General features: G+C 37.4%; 1 long non-coding RNA gene across 1 annotated transcript in view; it reads left to right on the top strand.

The window, feature by feature from the left end:
• Positions 1-24000, top strand: part of LOC113947224 — a 427091-nt gene that overhangs the window by 51464 nt on the left and 351627 nt on the right. The window contains exon 3 of the long non-coding RNA XR_003527656.1: positions 22470-22510. This is a non-coding gene — a long non-coding RNA (uncharacterized LOC113947224). The remainder of the gene's footprint in view (positions 1-22469; positions 22511-24000) is intronic.

The following is a 24000-nucleotide window of genomic DNA, read 5'->3' as shown; positions in this document are numbered from 1 at the left end:
AAAATCCATCTTTGATTTTAGAATTTGTTCTAATTAAGTGTTAAATGGCACCTGAGTTTTGATTTATTCTGTTGACTACAGTATGGACAGAGCAATAAACAGAAAGTCCTTTCCCTTCCTGTATGAACTTTAGTTCATTTCAGAGTAAAGGAAATGTAGACTTCATTTAATTTTAATAAGAAATAAAAGAGCAATAAATACATTATTGCTGAAGCTGAGAAATAGGGTAAGCAATTAGAATCATAGAATAATTTAGGTTGGAAATGGCCTCAGGAGTTCATCTCGTCCAACTCTCACTCAGAGGAGCCCTAACCCCCCAAAGAGGTGCACAGGGCCTTGCTTGGGTGCTGCTGGGACAGGGGACCTGATTTACATCTTTCATTCTCACATGGGAGTTGAGAGAGATTAAGAGTACTTGTTAAACTTCAACTGTAAATCAGAAAAAAAAAATATTTTACCTGAGCCATTTACTATATACATCTACTGGCAGTCAAAAACTAAAATAGTTTTGAAGAATAAAAATATGTTCAAAACATATTCAAAATCCAAGTACCCTTTGTCAAATTTAGTATTTACTGAGGGTTTTTTTGCCTTGTCTATTGGCCTCTCCAGTGAGTTTTGCTTTTAGGATATGGGGGGATTAATCCAGCATATCTCTCTAGCTTTGCCTCTGTGATTTCACAGGATAAACTTAGAATTAATTCCTCATACTCTTTCTGATGGAAGAGATAAGTCTTTAGATAAAATGTTATTTCAGTTGCTGTCTTATCCGGATGTTTGAGCTGCCAGTTAAATTGTAAATTAAAGGCTCAAAACTCTGGATTATGGACTCCAGCTTCATTATTAATGAAAAAATATGCCCTTTTCACAGTTTGTCGTTTTTATACCTTCCAACAAACTCTCAAAAAACATGGTGAATCTTTTCCACTGTCCTGCTTAAACAAAATGAAGATACAGTGATACAATTCTCCCTTCGGAGGACGAAGCTTCTACCACAAATAATTGATTTGTGCTTATTCTGTCCACTTGAATGGCCAGCCTATGGAAATGTGAAGTTACTTCCGTGAGGCACTTCTTGCCTTGGAATAAAGAAAAGTCTGAATCAGACTTCCCTCATTATGCTATTCTGCAAAGTTTGTGTCCCAAATTTTAATGTGGCAGGAACTTCTCCATTGTCATTAACCTTTGAATACAGCCTGGCAGTTTTACCACTTCCACTGACTCATGTTCCCACTCACACAGTGGGGATTTATCTCAGTCATCGCTTCATACTTTTACATTAAGTCAATTAAATTATTAAACAACCACTGACTATTCAATGTCAAAACTACGTATTTTATTGGGCCTTCCTATAAGGACAGCCATCCTTTATACAATCCTTACAGTTCTGATATATGCCATTGTGCAGTTACATTTTAGATATTAAGAGGAAAGTCTCCAAGAGAAGTGACTTACATATGTAAGATCCATTAGGTGTTTGTTGGTTCAAATACAAGCTCTAGCTCTTTTAGTGGTGTTATTATTTCTGGTGGTGAAAAAGCTTATGGATGTTGAAAAATATGTATTGAAATGAAAAGAAAAAAAACAATAAACTAATATTCTGCAGTTTTCAGTCTTTCTTACTTCATCCTGTTTCATTTAACCTTACTCATACCATGGCATATGTACAAATGCAGATAAAAAAGAAAAATCAGTGTATACTTCTAAAGATTTTCACAGATATTATAGCCATAAAATACCAAGCACCAATTAGAAAATAAGAGTATCCAAGAGAGGTAACAGATGCTCTGATGTACTGCAGTGTGCATGTTTTCATTAGAGAGTACCAGGACATTGCATATTAAGATGAAGCAGTTGTTTCACAGTCAGTGTACGAATGTGCATGTGACTGGGAGCACATGCACACATGCAGATGTAGACCTGTGATACAGTCACCAAACTTAACAACTATGGTGACTTGTTTGAAAGTCCATCTGATAATATTTATCAGTTTGATGGGTTTTCTGTTTGCTATAAGCATGATTGGTAGGCAGACCAGTTCAATATTCAGCCAAAAAAGTGGGAGTTTTAGCAATCTAGTGATATGTGCATACCTGGTTTTTTTACCCCTTTCCAAATGGTTAGTTCTTCAACCTCTGTTCCAGTTTCTCTTTAAAAGTAGTGCTCCCCTGAGGCAGAATGCATGCCAGCCTTCTCTGATGGGCCAAAGCTTTCTCCCCTCGGTTCACTCAGGTTGGACAGTTGGACTATCATGTCAGCTCACAGCCTTCAGCCTCTGAAATTAGCACTGCTACGTGCTGCCTAGATACTGTGGGGCATCCCACAGGTCTTTGCATTTTTTATGCACTTTGTATGTTAACTGACCTTGCAGGTCTCTCAGTGTTGTCACCATTTGCTGAAGAGGGAGGCATATGGGAGGTAGATTCACTTAAAGGTTGGGGCTGTATTTAGTGAAGTGTTTTAGGGCACTTTGCAATCAAAAGCATTATAAGTATTTACATTATTAATGTCAACATAAGTACTCTGTAATAGTGTACATGGCATATTGGTGAATGTAACATGAACTGCATTATTAGTAAAGAGCTGTGAAAATAATTTAAGACAGGATAAACCCAAAAAGAAAACAGCCCTCATCTATCAGACATACTCTTTTACAAACTTTCTCTGTTTTCTGTTGCACAGCACATAAGCACCTTGGGCCAAAGGGACTGTGGTGAGAAAGACTGGAGATCCTTTATTCATTGTACAGGGCAAGAGGAGGCAGAGGTGTTGCCTCCTGTGAGCACAAAATGAGTGTGCTGAAAGCGATTGCAGAAATGTATCTTGGAAATTAGACCGTTTTGAGAAACAGCCCACAGTAAATAAAACATATGAGGAGAACTTTAATAGTTTATCTTTGTTGGAAAGTAGTAAGAGTTCTTATGTGGTCAGGAGACCTATTCTTAACTACTACAAGTTCAGTGTCTCTTTTAATTATCCTCCATTTTAAAGGCTATCAAAAACATTTATCTATGTTCCAAAAGCTCTAAAGCATTCTGGAGCTTTAAAAGTGGTCTTTTAAATATTGGTTGTTTATTTTAGAGGGTTTTCATCTTCAGTACTCAGAAATTACCAGTAGTATATGTTATACCCATCTAAAATAGAAGGATAAATTATTCTGTTGGTGTTAGGCACAAACTTATGGGAGCCAAAGCTTTACTGTGGACACTTGTTGAATATATTTCCACTTGTTCAGTAATTGCTGCCAGGGTGGATCCCCTCAGACACTTCTGTAGATTCCAGCCCTCAGGTTTTGTTCCTCGCATGTGTCTCTCTTTCCCCCACTTTTAATAAAACACTATCTCCATCTGTCAAGTTACCCATGCAACTGAATTCATGTGCTTTGCAAACTCTTCAGGTTCTTTTGACTTGTGTTGATCAATATTTCCTTCTTCTGGCAGCTGCTTAAATGGTAACTGTGATAGGCTACCATACTTATCACTTGCATACTAATCCTTCCTTAAATTTTGTGCTCTCTATTTCTTTGTATTAAATGCAGAAGCATGGACTCAGGGAGGAAAAGTTTGGGGTTTTTTGTTGTGGCATCACACCTCCAGGTAATCAGCCACTCTGATGTGATCCATCCCTTTGACTATCATAGCTTATAAAGCTGCATAAAAAGATTCTGAAAGAGGATTTTTTTTAATTCCATGGGTTAATTTCAGATGGAGTCCAAATTCTGTTCTGTATTAAGATTATCTTTTTAATATCACTTCTGTTTAGAAGTTATTTATTCAATGTTCTTAGAATTAAAACCAGATACTCTGATCAAAAGATGAAGTGCTAGTGAGAAGGGATGTTGACTTTGTTGCCTTTTTTTTCATTACTCTACTCATTAGATTTTGAGCTTCCTCAAAAATAAAACCTTTCCAGATAAGAATAACTTGAGTCAATAGCAGGAACCTTTACAAGTCCACACCGGTTTGGGGATTTTCTTGGTTCATTTTGAGATTTTATGTTATATACAGCAGACAGCAGCTTTCAACATCTTTTTGTCATATCAGTTTTCTGGTTTTGTTCCAGTAGCTGCAATTTACACAACAAGGGGGATATCTTATTTATTACATTCACGACCAAGACAGAAGGGAACTTTGTGATCAGAATGCATCTAACAGTGAGGTGCCTTGGGTTTGTTGCCAGAGGCCTTTGTCAAAGGTGCTCTTTTTCTTTTAAAGTAAAAATAGGTAGGATAACTAAATAAAATGGCAGTGTACATCCCTAGGGGAAGTGTGAGTTGCTTCAGAATGAACAAAATTAATATACTTAAGAACAAATCATGAACATTCTAATTTCTGTTCTATTAAAATTGCTGCACTGTGATCAGAAAGAAAAGAATGATTTAGGTAGGACTGAAAAAGCTGATTAATTAATCCTTTCTGTTGTTATTGTAGAAAATGCAAGTCTGTTCATTAGAAATTCAAGCTTTGATCACAGGTACCTGTCCTTTCATCTGGAAAATGTAGTCCATGAGATTGTCATGTGGGATTCTGTTCACACTGTGTCTTAAAAAAGTTGATGTGTTACTCCCTTATTAATCACTGACTTGTCCCACTAGTTTGTTCAGTCCAAAGTGATTGAATGAGAGAGTAACTGCTTGTCACTGTAGTAAAGGTAACTGTCTAGTTTTTAAAGACTTATTAGATGGGGGCCTATGTGTCTTGCTCCATCAATTATTTAGTTTCTTAAAAGGCTCTGGCTTCATAGTACCCCATTTTGTTTTATTCTGAGGATCAGCTTGAGAGATGATGCCATTGATTCACAAATAATATCAAATGACTGACATACTTTTCCTGGCCAAAAAAAAAAAAAAAAAGAAATAGAGACTCAAACATAAGTATCTGAATTCAGAAGTTAACTGAAATAAAGAATAACAACCTCATTTTTGGTATGCCTGTTTAGGGAATATATCACAGTAAAGCCTGTTTCTGGGAGTGCTTTTATTCAACACACAATGCTATGGAAGAGGTTTGAGCAAGAAAATATGAAATCTCAGCTTTCGTACATTCACCCTCATCTATTCTTTCCCCCTCCCCAAGTCACCTTTTTTTCCATAATAACATTGTTCTGTACAAATATCATTGTTTATCTGTGGTGAGCTTTCTGCTTTCTCTATAAACTGATGCAAGTAAACAAAAGTACTACAGAAAGAATCACAAGTCATTGGGAAATGAGTTTAAATAAGCAACACCTGTATGCAACAGAACTAGGAAATACCACGCCAGGAGCCATACTGGGCACCTCCTTCACCTATGTAATTGGATTAAGAGTTGTGTTGTGATCCCACTGTTATGTTATAAACATGGATTTGGTAGAGCTGCTGGACAAATAAGAGGAAGAAGTTCCCAAAACAGGAGTCCCCTTGATACTTCCTGCCCCAAGTAATTGGAAATGTGACTCTGCTTGATTAAGTATGCTGGAGAAAGCTGTAAAGAAAATTCATTTTTAAAAAAGCCACACTGAATAGAGCAGTTGCATAAAGAAAGAGAAAACTCAACTGTGGCACTCCAATTCAATTAATAATATGATACAAATTATTTCCCACACCCTGTAGGCAGCCACCTTGGTGCTTACAGTTTATTTGGATCCATTTCAACCGTAGTGCTGAGAGATTATTTTCCCTCTCCTAGAACGTTTTCCCAAATGGGCAGTAGGTAAAACAAACATTGTCATTACAGGCACAGGATCAAAGGTGAGCTCCCAGCCCTGTGCCAGTCCAGCACTCCTGTCCCCTGCTTTTCAAGAGCCCAAGGGTCCTGTGCAGCACTGGCAGGCTGATAAGGCACTGATGCATGTTTTATTCCTCTGTTACTTAGAGAAACCCATAACAACTATGTGCATGAAGGGAGAAATAGACCTTCAAATAAGCTTTCAGAGAGGAGCTCTGTTGCCCTCTTGTTTAAATGTGAAGTTTAAAAAAACTCCGACAATTGTTATCTGTGTCCAGTTGCATACACTTCAAATTTTCCTAAATATTCCTTGATGCTGGTTGTGCAGATCTGTAAAAAGTGTCTTTGCTGTTAGTCTGAAAATATTTTTGTTTCCCTAGAGAAAATGTGGGCGAAAAATATAGCGATCATTTAATCTAAAGTAAATATTAAGCCCTTTCCTTCAAAGGGCAGTGATAAGCAATTTCTGTTTTAATTTTAGCATTAGAAAATTAAAACTTGTATTTCAAGAATAAAATTACTTTGGAATGAACTTTGGGCAAAATCAATTTAATGACTTCTAATGACTCTAAAAGGTTTTGGACCAGGCCTGAAGAAGATAAATTATGAACCTACCTTCTTCTTCTCTCTCCAGGAACATAGGAGATCTTATCATCAGAATGTAAATCTCAAAGGAACAGCTTGCTGCTGCATTTATTTATCACCTCCCAAAGTTCATTGTAGTTCTTGGGGGAATCAGTTTAATTACAACAGTAAATACTGTTCTAAATTTTTTCACTCCATGATGAAAAAGTATACAGCCATAATTACAGTCTGTGCATAGCATGCTTTGTCTCTGATTTACTTGTTTGCCAAAAAGCCATTTTCATGTGCTAATATTGCAGCAGTGGCAGTGTCACATGGCCCACTTCAACAGCGAGTGTTCCCACAGAGCTGGAGTCAGTGCAGAGCATGCATTTTAAATAAACTCTGCCATAATTGTAACAAGGAAAAAATATGAAATCTAGATAACAAGAACCAGCCTTTCAAATGTCACCCACCTGTGCTGGTGAGGACTCACTATTTCTGTCCTCCCTGTGGGGGTGACTGTTTTATTACCCAGAGGCAGAAGGAATGGGTGGAGAGAAGGGATGTAAGACATGACTTGTCCAGTCCCTGCCTCTTTAAAGTAGACTGAAGGCTTCCCTCTCCCCTTCACTGAACACCTTTCCTTGTGAAAAACAAAAGGTCCTCTTTTGTTTTTCTTCTTCTTTTTCCTGCAGTGCCCTGTGCTTGCAGGGATGGCTTAAGCACTCAGCTGGAAGGGTTTGAACCCAGTCATTCAGGAGTGTGGGGAAAGGCAACAGAGTTTTGGGGGGATGCATGATGAGTGGTAGGAAGAGGGCTATGAGTCATATTTTTAAAACATGAGATTGCAGGAGAGATGGGCAGCCTGCTTTTATTCTTACTTTAATAACATCAGGGACAACTTACTCTTCACCCTTAATTGAAGTCTCCCTTTCTGCAGGAGTTCGAAAAGAACTTACCAGGCTGATGTGAATAAATGATTGTCTAACTGTCAAATAGCACAGACCACCTTGATTTTGTTGCTGCCAGGCCATCCAAAAGTGCCAGTGCCCTATAAAAGAATCAATCCTGTGAAAGCACTGAATGTCTGTTAATAGATTTTTTTTCTCTCTCAAACAGGATTGGTTTTCTGTTGGTATAAGAGGAGCTTCCTCGTGGATCTCCAGCTGTCATACTGATAAAATTAAAGCTGCACTAATTCACAGGAAGGAAAGAAAATATAGCAGCATATGAAGATGAAGGCTTTTCAAATTAAGGCTTAGATCCAATCATCTTATGAACTAAACCATTCTCTTAAGCAGTAGCCCTTAAACTGACCTTTACATACAGGAGGAAATCTTGGCATCATCCCATCAAATCTCTCGTGTCTCACAGAGAGAGGCAAGAGAAGACTTTTTTCCTTAACAGGTTGTAAGGGTTATTTGACCTGCTGCTCCATATAGAATGTATTATTTAACAAATATTTATATGAATATATTTTGGTCCTTTAGTTGAGATGTGAATTAAATTCAGTGGTGGGTAAACACTTGGAAAGTTTCTTGGTGTGGGGTTTCTAAGTGTCCCACTGACAGCAGGTCTATAGTTACAGTGCACAACATATGACACAAATTATTGTGCTCTGCTGATCATTGTTGGAAACACTTCATGGAAATAAGTCAGTTAAATTTATTTTATTTCGGTTGTGAAAGACTTCATTTTCATCAGGAAATACAGAAGTATATATCTTTTACAGGAAAGAAAAAGTGGACTACCAATTCTTTGTGTTACCTTTGCATTATCCTTTCTGAAAAATACATTGGCAAGTTTGGAAAACCACTAAGTAAAATCCCATTTCAAGACAAATATGTTGAAATATTCAAGTATATTTATATGGAAGTCCTTGAATATAAGTTTTGCAAATATTTTCCATGTATCGATTGAACTGATTAAGCATATTAGATTTGGAGAAATATTTAATTCAGTATCTCAACATGTAGGGCTAAAAGCATAGGTTACTTAGAATCAGATTTTGGCAGAGAGGAGTAACATCTTTTAGTATATATACTGTATCATTAATTTTGAATTAAACATTTTTGATTTAAGATATTTATTCAAAATTTTCCAATTAAATTTTTAAAATGTGTCTCTTTCTTTGCTTAAGATTGATGTAATTTTTTCCTGGTAAGTCCTAAAACAATGAAAGAAGTGATGTATAAGTTTCAGCCACTATTTTGAACATGGCAACCAAAATAAGACTTTATTTTATAATTTATTTTTTTTTAAATTAGCTCTGGATCAGAACATTTCATTTGAAAGTATTAGAAAAATGAATCTAATTAATACCCATATATTGTAAGCTGTAGGTCTAGATATCTATAATTACATATTTTTTCCTTTTTCTGATTTCAATCAAGGTACAGGCAGTTGCAGGAGGATGTGATGATGATTATCGTGTTACTTATGCTCAAATGAGGGGCAGGACTTTCCATGGTCCCTTGAGAGATCTTGATCTCATTTTTCTGCTGCATAGAATTCCTGTTTTACTGCATGAGCAATTCTGAGATTCGTGGAGTCAATAGATCTCTGCTACCCCGGGATATTCAGATCAACTTTCCCTCTTGGTTAATCCCTTAGGCGGAGAACATGTCACTTCCAGCATCCAGTGAGACAGACTGCTTTATAATCAAGCTGTGTGCATCAGCCTGAGCTCTACAGCCTTAGACTTGGAATTAAAAATGAGGGTGACAGAGCATGGGTGTGTTTTAGGGAGTTTAAGAACCATACATTGATATGTTCTTAAGATAAATGAAAGAATCACACCTCTGATTTTGATTTTATCACCTGAGGGCACCAAATGTCATCAAGAGTCTACAGCAGAAGCCCTGTTTTCAAGTACCTTGCAGGCTATGAGGAAATAATTTCATCTAACATAATTAGAGGCTGATCTTGACACATGCAAGTTCAGATTCAATTTTTGGTGCATGCACACAGTTCTTACATCCTAAATAAATACTCTTCTATCTTTTGATACTTTCTGATTACCTAGAAATGCTGTCCTTTTTTTCCCCCATCATCCTCTCCCCCAGTAAATGGCCTTAGGGCATGTTACTGCAGACTATCATTCAGCAGAGGGGCTTCAGGAAGTGTAAACACTGGTTGGTCTCTCTTCTGCTGTATCTTATTTGTTTATTGACATCTTTAGTCTCCAGGTAGGTCAGTGAAGCTCTACCTGGATCATTAATTTTGAAAAGAATGAGAATGATCATGTTTTAATAAGAGATGTGTTAATTGTATACTCTGGTAAATAACTATTTACAAAATCTCCTCAGTGTTTTTTCACCACATCAGGAATTAATGTCAGGTGAGGACTTTTGTGTGTGAACTGCTTGGCTCATGATTGACACATGATTGAGGGATTGAGTCAGAGAGATGGAAACAGCTCAGGAGTTATTGTCTATGTGGGGAAGCGTGTTAAAAATAAATAACAATATGAGTGCTTGTAAAGAACAGGGACCTGGTTTTCTCTTCCTGCCTAAATTTGCAACCCTGCACTGAGCTTAGCTGTATTTAGCAGCCTGAGAATTGGAATTAATGAGCAGTGCTGAACTCTTGCAGGTGAATCCTCCATGTCTGCTATGACCCTGTAGAGCCCTTAATTATGAGAGGTTTGGGGTTGGAGATTTTGTTTTGGTTTTGTTTTTTTGGTAATGCCACCAAACAACTTCAAGTTCTTTGAAAATGAAGATTCCTAAACCCAAAGAACAGAGGTGTAGTCTTTTAGCTTGCCATTTCTTTGTTAACTATTATTTTGATGTTGGTATTTAAGCTCATCAAGCATCTTCAGTGAAACAAATGAGACAGAATGAAAGATGTTTTATACCAGCTCAAAGTTTTTTCTGCTTCCCCAAGCGAAGGCAAATGGGAAGGCAGATGGAAGTTGTAAAGAAAGCAGGTTTAAGGGTTGTGTGGAGGCTGTTTACAGGAATATACGGGGAGACCAGCTTTTTGTTCTCTCTAAATGAGGTATGTGAAAGTCAAGGCTGTGACTAAGACTGTACTCTGAGCTACAGCAAGAATAGCTTGTTGAAGTTGATTTTCCTGGGTTTGTTGCTTGCTCCCATTTTTATCACCATGGTATTATAATTTTTCTCAAAGGTTGGGTATGAGAACATAATGTTCTGTGTGGAGTAATTAGGGTGCTCATATAACACAAGCAAACATGCTTCACAGCCGGAAACCTCTCCGTGAGAAATTACTTAGGGGGAATTTGCTTCCAGTCTTATTGAATGGCTCAGTGCAACAGAGGAGAGATTCCCCATCCCACACTGTAGGCTGTTATTGTTTCTCAACCATAGTGAGCAAGTGAAGGACTACAACCTTTAAAAGGAGATTTACTTCACTTTGCACTTCGAAACTTAAGCCAAGATCTGCTGAGTAAAGATTAAGCCATATTAATTGGAGTGGTTGGATTTTGTGAGAAATGATTTCCATGGTTTCACTTTACTTTGCATTAAAAGATGTGCAATTAGAAGCACTAAAGTCTAGTAAAGAGGTGGTTGGAAATAACATATATGATTCCTGTTTTCACACAATGGGAGGATAGAATGTTCTATTTCCAGCTCTGACAAATAATTCTCATTACTATCTCGCTGCTTTTCAGCTATATTATTTCACAGTGTTTGTATCTAGCCCATCTAAATCTTCCCACATTCATAACAAAAGCCTTATACAATTTCATTTTTAAACTTCTAAGATATCAAGGGTAAAGTCTGCAGTTAAAAGATGTTGGGAAAAAAAAAAATCTATCCTGCAAGTCTATCTTTGGGAGCTCTCAGTTCATGTGCTGGGTCCCTGTCTCACATTTTCTGTACTCACTTTTACAGCCAGGAGCCACTTGTGTGTTTATGTTGCTTAAGACTTTCCCAGAGAAAGGCTCTCGTGACCTCTCTGTGAGGAGCACAAGGAGCTCTGTTGTTTGCAGAAGACTTTTGAAACTGAGCCGTGCAGTCAGAGCATTGCCTGCCTTTGTCCTGAGATTCCAGTCAACTTTAGCTGAGGTATAAAGACAGTTGTCAGAGGAATATTTGCAGAACATGCATTTAAGCTTCCACTCTAGGAAAAGGTTGCCAGAGGAATGTACTGCTGGCATAACCAGGACTAAACTGAAGGAAATGGGGCAGAGATCTGAACTGGATCTCCCACTACAATCTCAGGTTAGCTGAGAGTGGGATGCCCTCTGCATATATGAAATTCTGCAGAGCAGAAGCAGTAGCAGTAACTGAGAACTCAGACAAACAAACATTGTTATTTCTTCTTCCATTTTTTAAGATCATCAAGATTATATTGACCCAGCTAAGTAGTTTAAAATCACATATAATTATATTGTTGTCTCTGCTGGATTTGCTTTCAAATTAATTCTACTCAATGTTGTGGCAAATTAATTTTGGAAAGTCATTAGAAGCATCAAAGTGCTCCCATTGTAAATCAGTTTGTTCCTGCTATATGAGCCAAAACCACAGAATAAATAAAAAAAAGTAAATGTGAAGACATTAGTAACAGTAGCTGAAGGGTTAATAAGCTTTTAATCGAGTCACTACTTGACCAGGCAAATTATAACCCCATTCAGTGTGTGCCTTTTACACAAGTTTTCCATGATTTCTCTCCTAAGGTAATAGGCCTAGCAGCTATCTGGCTGCTGCTCCTGCTATGCTTCGGCAGCTGTCATTTTGACATATTTTCTGCTTTCTTTAGAAGAGAGAGGTTGATTGAATGTGAGAAAAGTGGAACTTTGACAGGCTGTCAGAATCCCTTGCAGCACAAACCTACCTGCCAGCTAACTTGTATCAGGTTTATTTCAAAGAAGGTTTCCAGCACACAAACTTCTATTACTAGCCCAGGAAGGGCTTAAATAGGTAGCTTCCATTTTGTCAAAAATCTAAATTACGTAATTTTCCCTTCATATTGGTTTAAATTTCAGGAATTCCAGGTATCTCAGAGAAAGCAAAAGCAAGCTCCTTTTCCCCTGTCCATATGCAAACACATACTCTTCTTTACATTCTTTCATTATTGTTATTGTAATCAGTTATTTGTCCTAAACAATGAACAGCCTTCTGAAATTCTGAAGTCGGTTCATGAATTGGTCAGGAATAAACATGCTGTAAATGATTGTTCCTTAATAAGGGATCAAGCTGGGAGGAGATGCAGCTGTTAGTCCTAATGGAATCAGGCTGTTATAATTAATAGCAGAAATTCTTCACATGACACAGTCACCTATTGCCTCGTGGCCTCAGTCCCAGCCATCCTGTCGGGGCAATCCCCACAGAGGCAGGGCTTGCATTGGTGTCCTAAAGGCACCTAGGTAAGGGTTTGGAAAGTCCTTCTGAGTGTTCTAAGGTATACATTTGTATTCCTGAGATCTTCATGTGCCTCTAACAGCCTCTGCCCCCTCGACTCTGGCCTGAGTCACAACCTGCAGGCGATGCCAGGGAGGGCTGGTGGCCTTGGAAAGATTCAGCGTGTTCTCGGTGTCCTGTGATTATCCATTCCTGCAGGTGTGACAAGACCACTGCTCTAACAGGGTTAAATTAATCTTGGGAAGCATTCACACAGTGTCTTCTCTGCAGGGGCTTTTCATTTCTTTGGCCTGGAGTTTTCTGATAGCTGCGTCTCCATCTAAATCAATAAATACCTGTGGAAGCCGCTCACTCAATTCACAGCTGAGTGGTCTTTATGAGAGCCAAAAGTAAATAGAAATAAAATGATCTAAAAGAAAGGGACTTCTCATCATACTGATCATCCCGAGAAACATGTTTATGTTGTCATTTCCACTTTGCTTTGTGGCTTGCATGGAAATGGTTACTAAAAATATACAATATTTATTCATCTGCATTGTCAGGTGCCTTTTGAGGCACATCCATAACATTTTATATGTACCAGCTTTGGTATTTGCATTTACCTCTGTTTGCTGAATGCAAGTTCTTTTGCCAATGTGCATGCACTAATATAGTTTTACTTATTAAAATCTCTTTTCCGGTATATACAGAGAATAAATCAAACTTTACATTCCACTCTGGTCTATATGATAATGATCATATACCATCTCCTCTGGAATATATCTGAAATGCTCCTGTCAAAAAAGTCACAAAGCTTTGATTGAAGTCTGTACCTAGCTAGAGTCTCAGCCTAAACCAATGCTACCTACAAAGTCTCTGTCCCTCTGAAGGGTTTAAGAAGGTTTATAAAACTATTTAAAACTAAATAATAACAGAATGGTGTAAAAGACAAAGATTAGTGCAACTTAACTGACTGAGAAACAAAGTGAATTATGTGCCTGAAAGATACACTGAGCATAGAGGTGAAAGTAAAAACGCACACACTGCACCTCCCACCCCCCAACCTTTTGAATCCAATGTTTTTGCAGTATGATTATCCAAATTATTCCTCACCGAAACACTCAAACTTCCAAAAATGAGCACACATTATGCAGCCCTGCCAGAGATTATTAGTCAAACAGGTACAGTAATGAAAACTTTTTCTCAAGACACTTTAGAATGATTTCAGCAAGTCATCTCACCTGCATGACTGCTTATTTATCCACAGTCTTTACAACTGTACATAGTAATCAGTCACAAATTAAAACACTTGCATTATTCAAACTGTGATTAGCCACGTAATCACTGGAAAACCAAATGACTTATTAGAAGTCCACTGTGTACTGGGATTCTTTTCAATGCAGACATTAACAGACAAAAGAGTGGAAAATTTTATGACTGGTAGACAATTACATGGTTTCATTGCCTGAAAGGGAATGAAAATTCATTGTAGGAACTGAGATATCTGGAGTGGAGAGAGCTTGGCAAAAATGTAGTCAGAGAGCTAAGTTCCAGAAGTTATTTTTGATACCTTTAAAAGCAGAGTATGGCATTGGAAAGCAAGCTAGAAGTCCTGACTAGAACTCCAGTCCAGTTTCTCCATCTGAAAGAAGGAACGTAGTGGATTAATTGTTATTGTTCATAAAGAATACATTAGATTTAGAAGTTCATAGATTCTGACACTTTAGCCCACTTCAACATTTCAAATAGTGCTGCTCTACAAAGCTAAAAGTAGAAAAATTAATAACTAAAATAATCCACGTTTTACCTTTCCATATGAAAGATTTTTCCTTCTTAGAGATACTTTTTACAAGTGACTTGTAAAAACCCAGTTCTAGAAATAGATTTCTGTAGGAATTTGTTTTCTCTCATATTTCTGTGCTCATTTGGCTACGCTTTTATCATTTGTACTCCTAAAATTTAAGAGTTGGGCATGTAAAAACCAGATATAGATTTTTTGAACGACTGTCCAGTGTACAAGATTTGCACATGAATCTATCTGTATGCAGACAGAAAGCCACGTGCTATTCTGTGTAGAATATTAAAGGCAACATGAGGAGTGTGAGAATCTGTGCAGAGTTTGTTTGAATGCTAATAAATCACGGAATCACTTTGTTTTCTGACTGCTGGGACTTGCCATGTAGGAAATATTCACTACACCACACAGAAGTAGTTCGTGCACAATTTTTTGTTCCGCCTCAAATCATTGACATTTGGGTAAATAGCAGACATGTCCTCAGTGGCAAAGGAAAGGGAGTTTCCAAAGCATGTGTAGCATACTTATCCTTCCATCCTTCAATTTGATGATGATACTACTAATTGCTTAATTTTAATTTTATTACTCTAACAGACATTTCTATCTAAAATTTTTGAGGTTTTAGCTGAAAAGGACAACTGTTCCTGTGGGTGTGAGCACATGGGGAACCCAAGTTTCTGATTGCCAAATTAATTGAAAGTTAGATTGGGTTACATTGTGTTGAGATTTGTATATTTAGTTATATATTTTAATACATATGTGTATGTATATGTAGAAATACACACACATACATATACAAATTTACAAGTGTATACATGCATATATTCAAATATTTATATACATATGTGCATGTGCAATAATATATACATGTATATACAAATATAAAGTTTTATTACTTCCTGAAATCATGGACTGTATTCATCCTTTTGCCAGAATTTTCCTCTAAGGCACTTTCTGAACTAAATACATTGAGGTAAGGAAGAGGATGGTCCTGCCAGGCAGTGTTTTGAAGTGGAAATGAGAAAGAGCTAATTTTCTTCACAACAGTAGGCACAACCAAAGACCTATCAATATAGTGCAGGAGAGGCAGAGGAGGCAGAAACATGCTTTCATGTGAAATTGAAGTTGTCTGAGAATATCACTGTTGAAATCTTTAACATACTCTTCCTCTATAAAAAATGAGGAAAAATGACAAGCCTATCTTTTTTCTTTTACAGTTCAATGACAAAAATCTTCTTTAAACTGACTTTGCTACAGGGAGTCCATCTTACTTTTGGAACAAAAAATGCTGTTTGTCGTATTTGCCCTCATGGCATGAAAACACACAGACAAACCAGTTCCCCTGGAAAAAGTGCCCATAGTCATTGTGGTGCACCATCCCTCTTTCCATGCCAAGGGCCAGCCTTTTAAAGGTAGGACTGTTATTTCTCAATAGAGCAGAAAAGGATCTATACAACATGCAAGTTGAAAATGCCGTGAGAACATTTCAGGAAGTCAGCACACAGAACCTGGGGGCAGGTTCCTGTCAGCTGCTGGTTCCCTGTCCTTTGTGCTCCACCAATTACTAAATTAAATTAGTGCTTTTGAAGAGGGAACACACTGGTCACAGTCCCTCCTTGGCAGCGTTTCAGCAGCACAAGGAGCTGGAAGGCCCTTGTCAAGTGTGAGGCTGAAAAGGTGAAATGGTACATTCCAGCCCAGTTTGTCCTCCATGGTAATTAAAGAAATTACTTTCCTTTCAGAAGTGAAGGGAATAAGATAGAAAGAACGTGGATTAAAATGGACATCTTTGGTAACAAAGTAAACACATTTACATACCTCACTAGTACACACCTACAAGCATCTACTTGATAGTATCTGTATGTTTGCAAAAGAAGATTAATTTGAAAGTATAGAAGAAACACTTTTTTTTTTTTTTTTAGCTTTTCCTGTGGAAAAATCATTCTGGTGATGATTCTAATCACATTAATCCTCTTTCACATATTTCATTTGCTCATCCCAAGTGAGGAACGGGTTGAATTCTAAGGCCATCTCAGATTTGACAGTGAGCCACAGTGTAGAGGAAAACAAGCACAAAGCCAAGGAAGCACACTTGGCATCCCTCCCCTCACAGGAAAGCCTGTATAGTAAACTTGGGCTCTTTTCCCTCACAGCCAATTTTCACATTCTGGGCAGAGCTCTCATACTGCTGTTGTATTTCGATTTTCCTCCAAAGCATATTTTCTGCTGTTTTAATTCTAATTCCATGCATTTTTAGTAAAATACCAAATTGTTAATTTTCTTAATTAGCTTTGATATTTTAGCTTCCACATTGATCTTTCAATCTTCTATGCATATTTTGCATTGAAAGTGATATAGTTCTATACTGCATATACATAAAACAATGTGTATTTTTTTTCTTTTTTTGCCTGTTTCATACTTAGACATGAACTTTTCATTTAAATGATGCCAGCCTACTTTTCTTTTTCTTCACTTTTCTTTCCTCCTTAAAGGTTACTAAAGAATAATGATTCTTTCCAGAGCTGTTACAGGAATAATTACAATAATGATTGAAATTCTGATTTGTGGTACAATGGTGTGAATGATACTTGGATGCTGCTCTTCATTCTCTTGGGTCAAGTTATTGTTAATAGTGATATAATACTTCTGACCTATATTCTGAAGAAAATTCTGCAACTATTTTACTGTGAATCTTTTCTCTTCATAAGAGGAAACATTTTGCTAACACAGTAGTGTTGTCTGGAACAAAAAAAAACCAAATAAACCCCCCACAACATAAGCAATTTTTATGTTTCCCATTATATACAGATACACAAAATTAACAAACACACTTTCTTTAAAGGGAAACACATTTGTATTAAAGAATTAATTTCTGTTAATTTTTACCAGCTCATAGCTCCTGGGCATTTTCTTTTGACTCCCGAAAATGAAGATGTGAGAGCTTACAAAGCCAAGAAGTGCTGCAGATGCAGAAATTAACCTCACATTTTTTCTTACCAATGGAGGATAAATGATCATTTCTTGATTTTTCCTTAGCAAGAAAGCATAATGAAAGGAAAAGATAAAGTTCAGCACAGGAGAAATTGGTGCACTGCAAATATTTTGAGTAAACAAATGACAAGTAAATATATGTCTTTGTGGATGCTGTCTTCATGTTCCCTACCTTGGGTTTTGATAGGTGAGAGAAAAGTAGAGCAATAACTAATTTATTCTCCAAAGTGAGTCGAATCTTCACAAGGAAAAATTGGTATTACCACATTTACTTCTGCCTATTTACAGCTAAGCATCGACCACATTGGATTAATATGCAGCATATATTTATTGCAAGATATTGGCAAGACTGGAGAGAACCTTTCCATGTGAAAAAGATATATCACTGATGATACTGGGTGCTCTTTTTGTTTTTCTTTTGAATAGTAATAAACTAAATCCAGTGAAGAGTTCCAAGTAAACTAAATATAATGTAAAATAAGGAAAAGGTTGTCTTATATTATGAATACCATATTTTGTCCTTATGACAATGTAATTGAATTTAAAGTTTGTGTTCAGTGGCTTTTTTATATTGTTGTCTGTTTTAGCTTGTAACAGCTAAAACTTGGTTTTCTTCCAACAAGATTGGTTCAGATTGTCTCAATTATTAAAACCCTCAATTACTCATTTTTGATATACATGATTCAGGTGATTGATTTAGGTCAAATGGAATGGTTCCTGGGTAGTTCATAGATGTATACAAATATTATGTTTTCATATAGGTCCCAAATTTGTTATATTGAGTAATCTTGCCATCCTGCAATAAAACTCATAGTTTCTGCCTGAGATCTGCACAGTAAAATCAGTTGTGTTTCAAATTAATTTGTGGGAAAGAAGAGTCCACTGCAATTCACTGAATCATAAATGCATTAAACACTTCCTTAAACACTTCCAATCAAAATATTTAGTGAAATATTTTAGCATATATACATCAGTGATATTCATTCACCTCAACAAAATAACCACCCTCAGCAATTTTTTCTCATTAAACATGGCCAGGAAATTTATGAGGAAACAATATATTATTTTTCATTACTTGTGTTAAGCAAATAAAGTAGAACTGACAGATACATGGTGACCCGTATTGTCAACTACTATTTGAGTCCTGGGTGGAGGGAAGCACCTTTTGCAATATGTCATTTACTGAGGATTATATAAAAACAGAAGTGTCACTACCGGAGTTCGGATTAGGAACCTCAACGTGTCAAGTGCCTGATTTTGACAAAACTCTCCCTTTGCCCTGTAACCTGCATTTTCACGTGGCTTTATATTATTTTTTCAATCAATAAAACTTGAGAGCAGTGCCTATTTTTTGAGGTCTAAGGTTAAGTCCCACACACTTTTTCCAAAGAGAAGTCTACAAAAGGCTCCCTGATAACAGCTATTGATTAGGAACACAGTGCTCTTCTCTCGAGGGAACAAGTGTGTTAACCACCTGCAAGAGCAGGCAGGGAGTTATCCTAAAGGGAAGGGCAACACCTGGAAATGTTGGACCCCCAAGAAGAGTAAGTGAGGTAACTTTTCTCTCTTTACGAACAACAGGAGTGGTTTAAGCTTAAAAAAGAGGAAATGAAAGAAAAGGTTGTTGAATATTGTTGTTGTGTCAGTAGTTACTCCAGCAGTAACGGAGCATATGATGGAGTAACAGAGAGAAACAGAGCAGGAACAGAGCAAATTTAGTTGCAGGTGGAGGGATGGCCTGTGCCTGCCTGGCTGTGTGGCTGTGGCTGTGCCCTGGGACACTGGGGCAGGTTGCCAACACTCCCCTTGTTGCTTTGGTCATATAATGGGGTCTCAATTCACAGTGCCACTCTACCAAATGCTGTTAGAGGAATATTTTCCCAATTATCATTGTTTGCCTGTGCTCTTAACTATACTCTTCTTGTCTGATCAAAGAGCCCACCAATGCATCAGCTTTTGGGCACTTTTCCCAAAAAGATGTAAGGAAACCAACACTAGGAAGCTCAGGAGTCAGTGGCTCTTCCATAATCACCTCTGTCCCTGTGGCCATGGCTGGAAGAGAAAGGATTGTCAGCCACGAATTTCTGTATATTAAACGTATTGTATACACCATATGTCATTTTTATATCTTGTTGGAATCTCTGGGAAAAACTGGCAGGATTATAAAATCGAAAAGCAAGGATTACACACACACACATACCCTGGATATCAAATGACTGGGTATAGATTGTGCTTTTAAATTTTCACCATACGAGTCTATTTTACAAAAATTATACTAGCTAGAGAAAATGAAGCAGTCCCCAATGACTCAGGTGCCAAATATGTTCTTACTGATTTTGTTGGTTTGCCTTTGTAGCACTAACACTAAAACTAAATTAACTTTAGTAAAAAAATTGCTATCTTGTCCTCCTAAAACCACTTCTTTTCCAAAATCTGAAATGAGAAAATGCATGTGGATAGAGTAAGAAAAGAACCCTAAGGAGATCTTGACCCTGTAATCTTTGATAATGCAGCCCAGCATGTTAACATTAGACCACTACATCACATCATGCAGAAGTGTGAGTTTAAAGGCCAATGAACTCTACAGATTTTCACAGTTGCAGAAACACCTGTACTAAATATATTTGGGTTGATGATTCAGTAGCCATCACAGAGCCCTTAAAGACTGACCTGTGGTACCTCAGCTCAGTGGAAATGCAGTGGGAGCAATAATTTTTACTTATGTTGAACAGAGATCTGTGCTGAAGGCTGGACAAGCTTTGAGTTTTGTGACAAATAATTTCAAATGTGCACCACTTCTCTGAGGACAGCATCTCAAAATCTATCTAAAAAGGCTGGGTTCTGTTTCTGTAGGATGGTAAAAGAATGGCTTTGACTAACTGTAAATGCCTACACAAAGCAGTCAAATCAGTATGTTCCTATTATACCTTTGTTTATCTCTGATTTTTTTTTTTCTGTAGAGGTACAATGACTGTCTTGGCAGCCTTGCAAAATACACCATGTGTGTATGTATGTATGCAAAGCACATGAATGCACTCCATTTTTCTCACAAGGATTATTTTAAAATATTTTACATATTTAATCTCCTCTCTCTTTACAATACAATCAGCAATGTGCTATAAAGACACTTCAGGGAAGGGAAAGTAGACTGTTAATACTGGTGTATCACCTGCCATCTGGACACACTTAACACATGGTGAGATGTAAAGATTCAGCCATTTGTGGAATTTGATCCCAGAGCTCACTTTCAATCAGGTAAAGTCATGTCTAGACAGGCACAGATGTTGTATGTACATAATGTAGTTCATTTAATTTATGGCTTGCTTGTGTTAGAATAATGCTGTACTGGGACTAGTGCAGACCCACAGTGCTCTGGTAGGTGAATTGGTGACATTTGAGTTCAAAGGAGTGTGATCCATGCCAGTGTCCCCAGTGCACAGCAGCACATAAAACAGCTTCATCAAGGTGGCGTATTCCCATTGATTTAGATCACAGGCAAAGAAAGACAATGGAACAGTAATTTTGCTTCTCACCTGCCCATTGTGTGGGTTGTGCTAAAAAATCCATAGTAGTATCATCAGGCTTCTCTACAAAGTAAATATAACAATTCTGGTGATTCTTCTGGCATATTTCAGACCAGTGTTGATGTTTTATATTCCTGCTGCCTACGTTGTGCATTGGAGCCCAGGGACCACACACTTTTTCTTTACTGGCTTTAGCATATGTAGACCTGAACATGTAAGTGGAATTTTTTCTAATCTAGAAAACTTTAACAGGTAGAGAGTGGTAGACTGCTGTAAAACCCCCGAAAACTAAGTACATTCTGAAGTCTGCTTTACTGGAACACCTTCTTCTATGTACATGAATAGTTACATTTATGGAGGCAGCCATATTCAAAATACTTAAATTACTGTGCAAGTTCACCACATCCTCAAATGTATTTGGGTGGGCTTTTTTCCTATCCAGAAATACCCAAATTCTTTATTGTTCTTTCTTTACTCAAAAATTGAACTCTTCTCCAAGTGTATTGCCTTTTCGGAGCCATATTCTTGGAAGACATATCCAGTCAGCAAATACAACCAGCGAAATACAAACTCTGAGGACACTGACTGTCCCTGTGGAGCTGTCCTTTCGTGACACCTAAGCACATGTGGCTGTTGAGCAGTGCACTGGATTAGTTTGTGCAGCAGCTCTCATGCTCTGTGCTGAGCCTCCCTACCAAGCCTGTGTGTTAACTGTGAACACTGTAACAGTCCATTCGTATTTCACATATGCAGGCACATATTGGCATGGAAAATGGCACTGGAAAATGTCCATTCTGAATGTGAACTTTGGGATTAGGATTCTGTACAGTGGGGTTATGCCATGAGAGCTGTGTTCGTGTAGTAGCAGAGAAAAAGCAGGGAGGAAGCACAGTCTCTCTGCAGGCTGAAGAGGGATGGTAAAAGGAACCTTAAAAGGCTGGCAAAGGTAGACCAGTCTTTCTCCTTTCCATTGGCAGATGGCTCTAAAACATTTCAGTCAGTTATGTCCATGCCCAATCTGGTTTTGTTCTAAGGGAGCTGTATCCTCCAGAGCCCACCATCTGTTCCCCACCCTGCCATACGCACGCTGAGGTAGGGATGTACATCCTCCAGGGAAAGATGGTGGCATCCATTCCCGGAACGGGGCTGCTGCTCACCACAACTGGGGACACTGAAATGTGCTAAAAATTCAGTGTTCCCCATCTACACATAGCATCTCTGTTATACATCCTGTACTCAGGGAAGAGAGCTGTCTACTGCTTGGCCATTTCATTGATCCCCAAAGGCTGGATGTTGTCTGGAATATGCCACTCAAAAGTTGACATTTAAAGTGTAAATTTAGCATTTGTCAAAATTTGCAGTCTGTATGTGATATCTTTCCTAGGAATATATTACTCTTACAAAATTTTTACCTATTGCCAAAATACCCTTGGTTACCTCTAACAATGGCAAGCTTATCTTCCTTTCTATTTCTGAAGCTATAGAAGGACCTCAGAAGTTTCTGCAAAACAGTAGCAATTGCAGCTCCTTATTTCTCTGTTGAAGATGATATACTTTTTTGTTGCTTTTGTTACAGATTCTGGCTGGTTTTCATGTATTAGAAGCTCTACAAACAAGGTGAGTGGTTTAGAGTTTTGTACCTAACATGTTAAGATGTAGATAAGATCAATAGCAAATGGAACAAGAATTTGAAAGGTGTAGTGTGGAAGTAAGTTTCAATATTACTTGGATTGATGCTGGCTGATTGACAGCCAGCCACCAGGAAAAAACATCTTCTAACTCCTAGAAAATTAATGTATTTGTCCTTTTTCATCCTTGTTTCAGATTTTATGGCTACCCATGCTGTCTTGCCCCACAGGATATTAAATAATAACAGTCTTCAGGCAGCAAAGAGAACTAATTGTTGTTCTTCTTCTACTTCACCACTGCTGCTGTAATTGGAAGTTATCTCCTTATAATTGCATCTGTAGTGAATAGTAATTATAACTCTTATCATTAGCTCTTTTTTTTAATTAGTTTTTTTCCCCTTATAAAATAATATTTTGTACTAGTCCTTGCCTGACTTCCGAACACAAAGATGGTCACTCTATTAGTATTGTATTTGCTGTGTTGCTAATTGCAAAGGTGGATTCTGCTCAGCTAGCAGGAAACTTGTGACATGAGCAGTAAAATGGAGCAAGGGAACAGCTGGAGAAGATGAGCTGTGTATATGAGAGCAGAGCTTTCATTTTAATCCTCCCTTAGACTGTACATGGAGTGCTGAACAGAGAGGCTGAGTCTTACTACTGAATATAGCTTTGAAATTAATTTAGATCAAACTGAATCACTTAACCAAGAAAGCCAGCTTGCCAGCTCTTACTCAAATCAAACAGATATGCTTTTTTAAAATCATTTTTTTTACATCAGCTTCTTGGGATATTTAAGAACGGGAGCAAACATTTTATCAACAGGGTATGATCTACACAGAAAAGGCATGGTGAAAAGATTCCTGAGCTCTCCCTGGAGTGTTTTGTCCCTCATCTCTTTTCCAATAGCTCCAGTTTGTTACCAAAATATATTAATTTCATTTTTAAAATATTAATATTCTGGCATTATACTGCATGATACAAGAGAAAGGATAACTGTGAAGTTTTACATGACAGAGTTTCTCTTCCCTATATATCATATAAGCACAGGGCTCCTATGTACTCACAACCTGAGGAAGTGCTGAGAGCTTTAGCAAGTGATAAAACATATTTTGACAAATAATTTTAAATTTATTTTGAACTGTATATATTAATTAAAAACTTTATTACTGTATATTTGTATATTACCAGTATATTTTATAATATTCATTTGCAGGTCTTAACAACAGCATAAGATTGGGCTTGCAGCATCGAGTTTAGAGAATGTTGGTTATTATTTAAATCATGCTTCTGATCTAATTTTTAAGCTAGAAAGCAGGAGTATCTGAAAATACCTGGTGAAAGGGTCTGCAATGCACAATAAGCTCCATAAGCACATTCCATATAGATTGTGATTGACAATACTTGCAGAATTTAGTCCCAGTACACTTGCTACTATATCGTTACTCAGACTAAAGCTTGTATATATGGGCTTTTCATCCT

The sequence above is a fragment of the Corapipo altera genome, unplaced genomic scaffold (genome assembly GCF_003945725.1).
Source record: "Corapipo altera isolate COAL_440 unplaced genomic scaffold, ASM394572v1 75, whole genome shotgun sequence".
Classification (NCBI taxonomy): Eukaryota; Metazoa; Chordata; class Aves; order Passeriformes; family Pipridae; genus Corapipo; species Corapipo altera.
The sequence above is the reverse complement of the archived record's forward strand: the minus strand, read 5'-3'. Positions and strand labels throughout refer to the sequence as shown.